Source organism: Typopeltis vanoorti, chromosome 14 (genome assembly GCF_054136105.1).
Source record: "Typopeltis vanoorti isolate ZY-2024b chromosome 14, IOZ_Tvanoo_1.0, whole genome shotgun sequence".
In the NCBI taxonomy this organism is placed as follows: domain Eukaryota; kingdom Metazoa; phylum Arthropoda; class Arachnida; order Uropygi; family Thelyphonidae; genus Typopeltis; species Typopeltis vanoorti.
The window spans coordinates 64,531,517-64,545,101 of NC_143562.1; the positions used below are offsets into that span (position 1 = coordinate 64,531,517).

General features: G+C 34.3%; 1 protein-coding gene across 2 annotated transcripts in view; it reads left to right on the top strand.

Annotated features, from left to right (window-relative positions):
• The first annotated feature begins 473 nt into the window (after positions 1 to 473).
• Positions 474 to 13,585, top strand: part of LOC150099547 (putative G protein-coupled receptor CG31760) — a 365,151-nt gene continuing 352,039 nt past the window's right edge. The window contains exon 1 of one of the 2 annotated variants that reach the window (XM_090403832.1): positions 474 to 738. The gene's annotated coding sequence lies outside the window, so the exon portion shown is untranslated. Of the gene's footprint in view, positions 739 to 11,554; positions 11,647 to 13,585 lie in introns of those variants that run through there. The other variant, XM_090403834.1, reaches the window with a different exon arrangement.

Genomic DNA, 13,585 nt, shown 5'->3' on the forward strand with positions numbered 1-13,585 from the left:
AGGACTCCGCAGTCGCCACGACTGCGGAGTCCTGTTTATGTAGAGAAGGGATTTCTTTCTCTTTCTCTCTCAGCCGTAACACACATGTATCTGAATCAAATGTTCCCCCGATCGGCATGAAGTGAGTTCGCCGTTGTCGCACATATTCTGCAAGATAAAGGGTGACGCTGTAACAACTGTTGCATCATGACTAGATGCACCATGGCAACCGCCTCCCCTTTTCGTCGTATCCTCGTCAACATGTTTTGCCAAGTACCTGGACTCCTTATTAACTCTTCCATTTGTCAGTCCGCTCACGTTTGTCAAGGTCGTTTGTCGCGAGAGTTTTCTTTCCCCTGCCTCTCGATAAGTGCTGGAATGGACAAGTCCCACGCTGCTGCTGCTGCTGCCGTAAGCTTCGATCGTCCGCGCACACGGAGCGCGCATCCCACATCCTTTCGCAGCAGTTCCTTGGCGTCTCGGTTTGCGGGAGACAAGGGGGTAACACAGTAGGACTTCAGGGTGCGCGTGTAGGGAGATTATTTGCATCACACCTGTGGTTTGATATAACTCGGAAAAAAACAGCGAAGGAATATTCGTTGAAGCTCTACGGAAGCTGTCATGGAACACGACCCGTTCCGTTTTACCGGTGGTTGAAAACTGAACAGATCGGCTTGTGCGTGTGCGTAAAAGTGTGCGTGTGTGTCTGTTCTCTGGCTCATTTTCCGGCGCAGACTTCTCCTCTTCCTACCGGTATGGGTAAGTAGCATCTCACATCTCTATAGCTTTGGTACCTAGTACAAGATGGCGCCAGTGCTGCCTAAAAGTGGCATTTTAAAGTAGGAAATGACAGCACTCATCTTAAATGAGTTCTTAATTAAATGATTCTAGTTGATTTTTTTCGTCTAATACAAAATACACGTTATCCTAGCGGCGTCTGTGTTTCATGATTCAATTCACTATGCGACAAGACACTGTATCAGGAAACGAATGCTGAACTGTTGTCTTTATGGGCATTCATTCTTACAATGGGCATTCTACAGATTATACTCATGTTGGGGAAAAGCTTTTCCAAGTGAAGGGAACTCAATGACATGTGTGGTTGGATTAGCACATTATAATGGCCTTGAATTTAAGAATGAATTCTCTGGTAAGGATATCTTAATCAGCACGACAGTCATTTCTTCCATTTCATTTGTTGAATAATATATTACATAAAGAACTTAATACGCTACCTTGCGGAGTTGTTCTCATCTCCCCCTACACATGTATCCACGAATGTCTTCCTTTTTCTGTTCCTCTTTCATTTTTATTGTTTTTTTTTCTTTATCCCCTTATATTAATTGCATTCTTGCTCTTCCTTCTGCTTACATTTTCATACGCTCTTATATCGTTTTGGCTCTATGGCTTTTAATCACCCGGTATTTCTGCAGCCTTAATTTATTTATTTCTTTTTTTCCATTTAAAGTTATTTTTACATCATTTTCTTCTATCCTGTCATTTTCCAACTAGTTTACCTAAAATATGCAACTTTTATGGCTAAAAGTAAAAGTGTTTAAATTTAATTTTCAGAAGGGTGTCTCGTGAGTATCTCTCAGATCAAAGTAGTAATGTGCAAATTTAAAATAAATCTAATATTTTCCTATGTTTACGAAAAGTTTAAAACAGCTCATGAGTTCAAACAACAAACTATTTATAGGATAGAAAGGAAAAGAGTAATCAGGTAATAAACGTCCACAAATCAGAAAACAAATTATGTGATGTGCTGGAATGTTCCTTAGTAGCCATAGTAATATTGTTATGGTAAAAGTTTTAAAATATCTATAATGTCATAACGAAGAGACATTTCTTTCATTTTTCTAACCATGTCATGACATAAAAAGCAACAGATTTTACATTTTCTATAGAAATTCCATATTGTAAATGCAAAGCAGTAGCATAGAAGGTGGAGTTTGAATCCCTTCCTAGGAAGGATCTAAGAGAGAATTTATAACAGTTTAGTACAACACAAGGAAAACTCATTGTCATTTTGGCGAATTTCATAGTTATGTTGTATTTTTGTTGCTTGCTAATAACATGTTGGTAGCTAAGAGTAAAGACTGTCAATTTAGAGAAAGTTATAACTATCCTTAGTAAAATAACAACCCATGGATTCCAACTACAGGAAGCTCCTACGCATGTCCCTGAGAAAGTATATTGTTTCCAGAGAGAGAAAAATTGTGTTTTAATTGTAGCATATGTAAAACTATTAACGCTAAAATCAGTCACACGTTTCCCATAAATGCTTATATTTTAGTATATTTCTACGTATTGAAACATCTCAGTGATTTCTCAAAATATAAAAATTTTGTTAAAAGTCGCTTTTTTTTATCTATTTTATAATCTTTGTATTTATTTTTTATGTGAATATCATCTACAGAAGTCACAGTATTAATATCATCACAGTACTAATGTATGATTGTAAACCAATCATACATTAGTACTGTGATAAACGAACTAAAGTTTAAATACTCCGGAAATCCTATTCTCGAGACCAATCATAGAAAATTTTCATGTCTCCAATAAGCAGGATGATGGTTTCACACCGTGCGTTGAAATTTATCTCCCACATATATACATTCACAAACCTTCATGTCCCCTATTGTGGGATTCGAATTTATGACCCAGTGGTTGGAGAGTGGAGAAACTATTCACTTTGCCAAAGAACTTGGTACGTTTTTTTACACGTTTCATGATTTAGTGTAACATTAGTTTTTACTATAATCGGTCAAGCAAGCTTTCGACTACATAATATTTTAAAACACAAAGAAGTATGTTTTTTTTTTGGGGGGGGGATATTATTACAGTAATAAATTCAGATTAAGCCAAACCACAAGTAGTTTTTATTTAAACTGAACAAAATTTAAAGGAAGTGATGTTTCTGTGTAGTATTAATTTCCAAAATTTATCTGGGCATAAGTACAGATTTTCAAATTTCCTTCAATCTTCCTGATGACATATGGGAAGAAAACGTAATATATTGACTCTAGCACCAAGCTCAATATTCTCCGATATGCATAAGTAAATCTCTCATACTGCAAACTGTTTTTGACTTCTCGGCACCGTATAAGCAAATATAAAGGAAAACAGAATTGTTGACTTTGGAAGTCAGTGGAATAAAGAGTTATGGAAATGAAACTTCCTGTAAAATTACTTGTTAGGTGAGAAACGTGCTGTGTGATTAATTCTGTATCTACTTCCAAATAAAAATACATCCGCAACTTTAGCAAGCCACTTTCCGTATTTGTTTATTCATTAAGATCAGTATGTCATTAACTGCTGAAAAGTTACATCTTTCAGTATAATCTGCTTTGTTTCAATTCTTCAACAAAGCTTAAAACCTTTTCATTGTTGCTTATTAATTTAAAATGTTGATATTGGACTGTAAGGAAAGGTTTAAATCAGGGTTCAAAAATTTCCCACACATATTTGCTAGCCTAAATTGCGTGTGCACTTGGAAACCAACAGGTAGTTGTTTCAAATTTTATTATATCGTAAATGCTTATGAAACTGTTTATGGCAAATGATGGTTGTGTGTGTCCATTGTTCGGTTCACTGGAGGTCTAATTTGGCTTTAAAGAAGTACTTTATTGGTTTATAGAGCATGACTCCAGATTATTTAATTCAGTTTTAAGTTCAAACCACCCATGGAATGACATATGACCAGTTATGAAACATTGATCTAATCCTCATTAGTAAATGTTCTAATGAGGATTAGATCAATGTTAAGTGAATAAGCGTAGATTTTGTGACATGAATTGCGCAACATCGACACAGATCAGACTGTCTTGATAATATCCAAACAGCCTGGCGCGGATTCTGTTATTCACAAAGAAACATTTCTTTTTTGAGATGACCAATAATTTAATTCGTTTATCCATCTGTTAGTATTCAGGAAACTTCTTAATTTTTTAATGTGACTGCTACGCACAAATGGTTGTAAACTTATAGTCTCATGATTGAGCTAAGACAAAAAAATTTCTGCTTAATACATTTTCTTATTACACCTACCTATCATTCGTATATTTATCCAATAATTTTATTTTGAAACTAACTGCACTTTTCTGCAATCAAATTCCAAAGTGATAAATGTAAACGACATCATTATAGCTATTATTTTCTATCACAGTTTTAATATGTCCTACAAGTCCTTTGTTTAATGAGAAGTTTTATCAGTTAGCCAAGTTTCTGGTGAAGAGTTATGACAGACATAATGCCTGTCAGTTGCATGTTCTTAGATTTGAATGTTTTATTGAATTAAAATCATCAATCACTGACAGAGCTTAATAGCCACTTTTGAAAAATCTTAAAATTACGTTTGTCGATGAAGGGATATCAATTATTTCCAACAGAGAGATATATTCTACCGTCTATACCATGGAAGCGTCAATGTAACAACAACAGTCCTGTTACTATATTCACAGATAGTAGCTGAATGTAAATAAAAATCATGTTATATATGTGCATCTCATGCCTCCTAAAACTCGGAGTTTTCATTCTACAAAATAGGCAATACACTAGCCTCGGTTGCTTCGGCAGTAAATCTATATAACGACATCCAGCTCATGAAAGCGTATTACACATTTCGTATAGTGGGAAGATTGAGGATTAGATAATCTGGAACTCTTCTCTAAAGACCAAACATAGAATTCCGCTTTTTCAAGCCACCTTTAGCCTTCAGTAAGTAGGGTGGTCACATCAGCAAGTAGGGTTGTTAATATATTTCGTTGGCCAAACACGTTTAGGCAACGAAGTATGTTAACCAGTTGGCTAGGCTGATTGCGCTTTTCTTTTAATGGCTCAAGCCAATTACTAAACTTTACTGCAATACTCAATTTAAGATTTAATAGGGTACATTAAAAAAAAATATGCCCCACAATGTTATAGTACCGAAACGATAAATATCAGGAGAATTATTAAATTTTCTCAACTTCTTCGTAGTTTTTGTAGAGAGCTAGATGATTTACGCAAAAAAGGTTCCCTAAAGATTATGTACAGAACTTTTCCTATTTCAGCGTCTTGGCTACCATTCTCCGAAGCATAAAATACGTTTAAACCGTTACAAATGATTTAAACTTTGCGAACCGCAAAATGATTATCCCCACTCGCAAGCTGACGCCATTATATTGATGCCGATTCGTGATTTTAATCTTTATCTTGGAACCAGCACTGCGTGAAGACAGATGCCTAGGCATTGTGTTCAATAAAACTATAGAGACTGAATCTTGGCGATAATCGATTAAGTAGGAAGTTCAGAGGTCGCACTGCTAAATGAATATTAGTTTACGGTTTTAGATTAAAAATGCTAAATGTCGAAATATAAATTTCTTTAACTTTTGTAACATTTTAATTATTAAAATATTACAAAAGTTAAAATCATTTGTTCCGATTTTAAAAATACATTTCATAAAATTTCTTGTCAACAGGGTTTATTACACTGAAAATCTTGTAATTATTTAATAACACTTGTATACAGAAACAACGGATAGCTACAACAAATATTTTATATATGATGGAGTCGCTGTACTCATTCGGTATAGACGAAGTTCTTTCATTTGAAAGATCTGGGGTTCGAATCCCAAGACGGAAAGAACCGTTATCAGGGCTTTTCAAGTGAAGGAAAGTTAGCGGGTCTCAAACGGAAGTATTATGGTTTTTTGTTTCTCCCAGAAACTTGAATTTTACATCCCTCAAACAAGCCTCATGAACACACACACACATCTACAGACATAAAATAACTACTAGGAATGAAGCAAAGGAATGGAAGGTTGGCATTAAATTGCCTAAAACCCCTAATTAAGGGAATCAACTCGTCCTGGAAGGATGGATATGACAAGAGCAACACATATACCCATAAATTCGAGAACGCTTTCATTAATTTTCGATGATATTCATAATGTTCTGAAATATTTCTAATAGCTAAATAAGTTTCATCTTGAGAGTATTAAAACTATTTTTATAGGATAATAAATATTTATCGTTATTTTATATCAATATAACTACTCTTAAAGTTTCACTGACCTCTTGGCCATGCCAAAAGAGGAGCGGGGGGGTCGGAAATCGAAAACACTAACAAAAGGCCATTATACAAGCTGCTGTGCAGATTTCCTGTATTTTAAGCAAACCATTTTTTCAAGCTCTTGATCGCTTTCGAAATCTTTTGAAGTTTGTCTACTGTTTCCAAAGGAATTATGGTTCTTACTTTTAGTAAAACTTTCGATGTACAGTACGTACATAGAAAACAAAACACAGGAGTTATTGCATGCATAAAAGCTAGCTAGCTAGCTATGTTAATAAAGAATAGATACATTCTATCATTTGTATTCTTACGAAATTAAGAAATTTGCTACTTTACGTGAGACTAAGAAGAATTGTGTTCGTCGTGACTTGCTTTCGGAATGAAAATACTTCAAAATATGTTTTATTTTGGTTTGACATACGTCAAGAGAAGAAGATTTAGAACCTTTCTCATTTCATACTCCCTTACCACTAATAATTCACAAATCCTAGGCAGTACAGTGGTATCTCGATAATCCGAACTTCTTTAGTCCGAACCCTCCAGTAGTCCGAAGCGGTTTGAAAGAAAAAAATGTTTTATTTATTATTACGTATTATTATTTTGTGTACTATTATTTTTTAAATAATTATTTAAACTATTATTATTACATATTATTATTATTATTAATGTAATTTCCCGGAATTATGACGTTACCACATCAATAAAAAAAATATAAATTTGAAGGATGTAGCATTCCCAGTTGCTGTTGCTTGGGAAGCCGTCAAACCTGAAGCAATTCGAGCGTAATGGAAAAAACTGTGGCCTTCTAGAATTTACGAAGATAACTACGGTGATACACAAAAAGAGGAAATTCAAAACGTGCAGAATTTGGTTAAAAATATAAATCCAGTTGTTGAAATTACACAAACAGATGTTACGGAATGGATCACAGGTAGAACTGTAAGTGAATTCGAAATCAAATCAGATGTTGAAATTATAAATATGACGCTACAGAATGATTTAGAAGATAATGATAAAGAACTCGAAGAAAAAAAAAGTAAAACATGAAGAGGCAGTTGTAAAAAAAATTAAAAAAAAAAACTTTTTTGTGTTATTTTGTGAAACTTTTTTGTGTGTTTTGTACAAGAAAGTGATATTTTTTACACAAATTAAGTTATACTGAACTATGCAATTTTATTAAATCAGAATCCTCAACAATACAGGTACATACAAACTAAATTTTTTTACTAAAATAAACTTGTGTACTGTATTATTTTTTAAGTTATACATTGCAGTACAGTAGCTTTTTTCTATCAGTTACTTCATTTTTTTTACAGAATTAAATTGATGTATCATTAGAATCTGATTAGTTTTGTCTTAAACGCTAGCTATTGTTGTCTCTTAGAGGAAAATTCTCTAATCCGAAAGAACACGTTTTTTATTAGTTCTGAATAGCGAGATACCACTGTATTAAATCCCTCTTCTCGGATTGTAATCTCTACTGGCATAAAAATGCCATATTAATAGCTTTCAGTCTAAAAAAAGCCGGTATCCGTTTCCGTTCTAAAGGTCACTTTTTACCATCCAGCTGCTAACTAAAGATTTGTACATCTGTACAAATCTCAAATCCATCCAACTTTAGAATATTCTGTACACTTTTTAGGGAGAATTTTCATGTACAGTGTACACTGTAAATGAAAATTCTCCCTAAAATTTACGATGCTGCCCCGATGAGCGAGCGGTTAGGCTGATCACTTATCCCTTTGCCACAAACCAGCGCAACTGCTGTCTCAAATAATCTAGCTCAGTGGACTAGTGGTACTTCTCCACTGAAATGACATTCATCATTCTTCCACTTTCCACTAAGCCTGTTAAAATCACAAGCAGCAGCAGCTGCCCAACATCCTTTTACACTTGATCTTATGGAATAGCGTTCCGTATGAAGCATTTCAATTGCTGCTTCAATTCACTCTCCAGCTTTTCAAAAAAAAGTGTGTGTGTATATATATATATATATATATATATATATATATATATATATTAACAGATTCCTTCTCCCTAAATCCTTTGCAATCACAACATCAGCATGCCATAGATTCTGTGATCTCTCATGTGTGGAATCGATATAAGAAAAAACATATTTTTCTATCACATTAAGTTCACTCTGATATTTATAAGGTCCTCTGCGAAATTTTTTACTTTTTCTAACAAACTCTCACCATTAATATCAAATAGTCATGAACAAGTTAAGCTAGAATTACACTAGCATCATACTTCACTTCGCTTAAGATGGTTTTTAAATTCACTTCCAAATGTTTAGAAGCATTCTGATACAGTCCTTTAGATGTGCTAGTACTTTTATTTTCTGAATTATTTTTCTGTCTCTCTCTTAAGACTGCTGATTTTCTATATATATCTGATGAATAATTAGCTGAGGCATGAGACTGGAAATGTTAATTTAACTTCTAGAAAATAATAATCCGCAGCTGAGCTATGGTTGCTTAACCATTTCGCTTTACAAACAAGTTAACATGCCAACTAAAGATATTCAGCTTCTGAATTTAAAACAATCAACCAATGTTATTGATATGTCTTTCTCCTATCGTCTTGCAGCATACTCGCAAAAAACAGTGGTGTAGACAAGTTGTTGCTCGCGAGCATGACAGTGCCATCGTTATTCAACTTAGCGCTAGCCGAATGATTAAAAAATATTACTTGCAAGCGCTCTCAGTAAGTCTGCAAAAATAATTAGTTACATCGTGAGTTTCTTATAATATCAGAGTCAGCTGGGTCGTGTGAACGAAACAAAAAATATGTTAGTGACGTTTGTATGACGCAGATTACAGATAAAGTTCATTCACGAGCGTGTACAATCTCCAAGCATTTTTGTTTCCTTCCTACGAAAGATTTGAAACTTAGTGTACACTACTGACATGAGTGAATTCAAGATTAACCAGAACCCCGTGTGTGAAGACAGACAAGGTTTCGTTTTATGTTACTCTATGCCTCCATTAGCAAAGTTCTCAGCACGCATGCAAAAATGTATGCGCGTAGATCTGAACTACAATATTCAGTCATTAAAGTTTTGAGTTCGACGAAATTAGAAGTATTAAATTATATATGAACTTTTTCGGATCTTGCAGTGACTACGTCGACAAGAATTTTTGTGAGTTATCTGAATATAAGAACAAAATTTATTTTCTATTAATGTGAAAGGTATGTAAGGATCTTGGGCAGTTTGGAACAACATGCACTTATGCATATATTTTTTCCCCTTCTGAAAACAAACAAAGAATTTTCATCTTAATAATAAAAATATTCATTTGTGCTCTAGTAAAGGCAAACAAAAGTTTTGAATTTGCAGTATGCTTCAAGTACTTGTACCCTTTCAATGGCTGATTCTGCAATGGATTATCTGAAAGGCACGATTCCGACTGAGGTTACATTGGTTTTCATTAGTAATTTTTTTAAGGATTCGCTAACATGATAGCTTCAAAACTCTTTTTGAGTTGTCCTTAGAGAATAGACAGAATTTTAAATAAAGCCAGTGAATTCTCTGTTAATCTATACTATTATACTACAGGCCTGGTTTGGCAGAGTGGAGATCATTGGTCATCAACCTATATAAGACCAGGATTCATGCCACTGCGGTATGGATGATAGTAAATATCTTTAGGTGACATGATTTTCATTGTCCAGTGTGAGACTACTGACCTGCTTATGGGAGTCTTGAAGTAGCTTGAAAATACTGTTTGGTCTCTAAACCAGGGTTACCGAATTGCAGCTATGTTGGAGTTCCAGCTCTTCAACCAGCAAACTATGGATTCTAATCCCGCTGTGTTTGTGAATATCTTTAGGCGGGAAATTAATTTAATCGCCCGGTTTAAGATTAACGCCTTGCTTAATAGAGGACTGAATTTTGTTAAAAAAATGTTCAGTGTGTGGTCTCTAGAGCAGGCAGGATCTTTTGTGGATTATGTAAAATAAATAAATAAAATACAAACAACCTTAGACCACCTACGGTAGTAATGTACCATAAAGTTTAAAGCCTTTTGCAGGAAGGCTGTAAAACCTATGGAAAAAATCTAACTGTGCTAGTATATTGTGGGACTGTCAGAACGATAAATAATATAACTAAATATTTGTTTCCCAGTTATGTCGATTTGTATCACCGAGTCTATAGTCGCTGCATTTTGCATGGATCCTCTCTTTTGACTCAAAAAGGGCTGCTGGCTATCGTGAAAACCAAATATGATATGAGTAAAGCAAAATCTTCAAAAATAAAATATTATTAATATTATTAGAAACGAGCATTTATTTCAAATATTTTTATTTTAACGCTAATCTTTAAAATAGACGGACTTGAACTAATAAAAATGTTGATTCTGAAAATCAAAATTTCGTACATATTGTAGAAAAAGCGCATAGCAGCTTTTTAAAAAAATATTTTAGATTCCTTTATTTAAATACTTAAGGTAAGAGAAAGAGAGCAAAGAATGGTTCACATCTCGAGCAGCAACATGACATTCATTATACCAAACTAGGCCCACTTTTATTTGAACTCTCAACTGAAATGAAAGAGAGCGGTGCTGTGATAATTATATACAGTATTTCTGCATGTAAAATGCTTTTTTTTTCAGATTAATATTACGAAAGTTTCTACAACAGAACAGAATAATTGTGAGTAGCTAGCTTAACAGGCTATGAAGTAGTATATTATTATTATACCTCATTCGTTTGTGTGTGCGCACGCATGCGTTTGTCTATACGAACCAGCAGAAATAACGAGGTAGCAATATACGAAGGCAAGAAAGATGCACAACGGCTACCGCACGAAGTTTCAGGATCTCTACTAGACTCCTCATACATACAGTATACACATACTTGTATGTGCAAGACTGTCGTAATACACTAAGCAACTAAGGCAAGTTTGGACGGTGGGAAAAAACAGGCAAAATTGTATCTCAACCATAAAAAGACATGTCTTGTTTATTTTTAACACATTTTCTTGAATTTTTGGGGACGGCAAATATCCTAACAGTGGTTTTGTCTATGTAAGAGTGGAACACTCAAGGGCTCTCTTCCTTGGTGCCGAAAATACCAATGGCAAAACGTGCTTTTAGGATTCTATTGGAATATTTCCATAATTTGCAGTAATGTGTGAACACTTTTTTTGAGAAATTACATAACATAAGCACACGCCAGAGGCATTTTTCTCTATATTCTCTAAGAGTACCACCTGGTTTACTAACCTTAAATGATTTCAACTTTTCATGGGCTGCTTCTCTTTTCTGTTCATCGATGTGTTGTTACTTGGCTATCATTGCAGGAAACTTAACCTTCTGGCTGACTCAATGAATATTTTCTTCACATTTCGCTCACACTCTTTAAAGTTTAGCTTTTGCTTTTAAATTTTTACACAATAAAAGTTGTATATCTGGGCCAACATTTTGTATGAGAGTTATTTAACTTTGATTTTAAACAAAGTTAAACGTATGATAACTTTATCGTACGTTTCTTTTCGATAGGACAATCAGTTATCCTGGCCAACACTGTTGGTGGTCAATTTGTATTTCCAACATCCTGTACACTTTGAATCTTGGATCATTCTGACATCAACATAACTACAGGTAATACTTTTGTTTTGTGCATGTCTCATTAGGTTAATTTATGCAGATCCTCGATGCACACGCAGTTAATAATAATTTGTCCATATCCTGAACAGTAACGAGGATTCACTTCCTAGACATGGGAAACCAAGAAATAGCCTTTGTTTCTTCATAGCAATCATCTCTATGATGACCAGAAAAATTCCTCCACTAGAACGTCCTTGGAACCATGGCCATAAATAAGGTTCACTGTCCTGTTTATCATTTTTACAGATTTCCATATCACTGTGTTTGATACTGACTACGATTCTAGATTATCTTCTTGTTTATTGTTGAATAGTATAGTTACTTCCTTCATTCCCTGAAGAAATAATCCTATACTATTTAGAAGGGTCTCACCATTTTGGTTTTCTTCGAATCTCAGAAGAAAAATTATTCCAATATGGTGTTTCTGTAATTCCTCTACTAGCTTCAACTCTTTTCCATTTGGTAGGTTATAAATAATAACCTGATCAATGGCAGTTGGATTACACGTAATACCGCGATACACATGATGTATTTAAGTGTTCATCTCGGAAAGGATAAAGAGCTATAGCACATTATGACATCATGCGTAGGCTAAAGATGAAATAATCCGTCAAACCTGTTTTTGAGGCCAGACTTGGTAGTTTCAATTAATACCTGAGATGTGTCTTAACTTTGCTAATCGTGTGTTCTCTCTTCTGGACTTTCTCTTTAGTGCTGGTAGTATGTCCCCAGCACTAAAGTGGTTGTTGGGCACTTTTAGATGCTTAAGACTGGACAAATTTAAATTGTTATTCGTTACAATATTACGAGAAATTTTATTATTGATGATGCTATTTAACAGGTTTTCCTTTCCATGATAATAGTAGTAATGGTTGCTAAGAAAACCAAGACTACTGTTTTCGAAATTTGCACTCTAAAGTAACAATAACATTATTCTCTCTATATATAACAAAATTATTTTATATGCTCCAAACAAATGTGGCGTCATGTTTCCATGACTACATGTGTAAGAATTTAAACACTGAAATTTAAGGAGGCATCATTTATGTTATAATAAGAAGTTCCTACACAGAGAGAAACAAATACAAACAAACCGCTTAATTCAGAAACGTTCATGGCTTATATTTTTCAATTAAGTATGCTACGTTATTCTCAGGCTGTTTTACTTCTTTCTTTCAGAACAGTTTTATTTTATTTTATTTATTATTAATACGGGCAACTCCAAGGAGTCCCTAGTTCTCCCACCACCAGATCTGTTCCGAAATATTTCCTCTGAATTAATTTTGTAAAAATCCCTCAGTAATTTGTATGTCTCAATCATATCACCCGTTTTCCGCCTATCAACCAGTTTCTTAATCCACAAATCTTCAACCTGTTCTCGTAAGGTTCATTCCATAGACCTGCTACCATCTTGGTTACTTCCCCCCGGATCCTCTCCACCTCCTCATCACCACCAAGAAACCCTGATCTTCGCGCAGTAGTCAAGATGGGGTCTTATCAAGGCTGGATAAAGAGGAGCAATAATCTGCTTGTTTTTGTTGTCAAAGTATTCTTCAGTAACATATTTTTGATGACAGGCTAGCAATATGCATTTTAATGAATTAACTTTAATGGCATATGATGAGTGAGTAGATTCTAGAGCTTATCTAAAACAGTGTTTTAGATAACAACCCAACATGAGGGCTAAGCTAAATTATGGGTTATTCTTTAAGATAACTAAAAACTGCAAAATAATAGACTAAAGTGAGTTTTTAATTAAAAAAATGTAGACCAAAAATAATACCACTTATTAATGTAGTAAATCGCCAAATTAATAAGTGTATTGCTGCTCTTTGAAATTGATCTTACCTCTTTTATATTTATATCGCATATTTTGTTTATGCTTTTTTATTGCCAAAAGCAATACACAATGATATTTATCATTATGTATTCA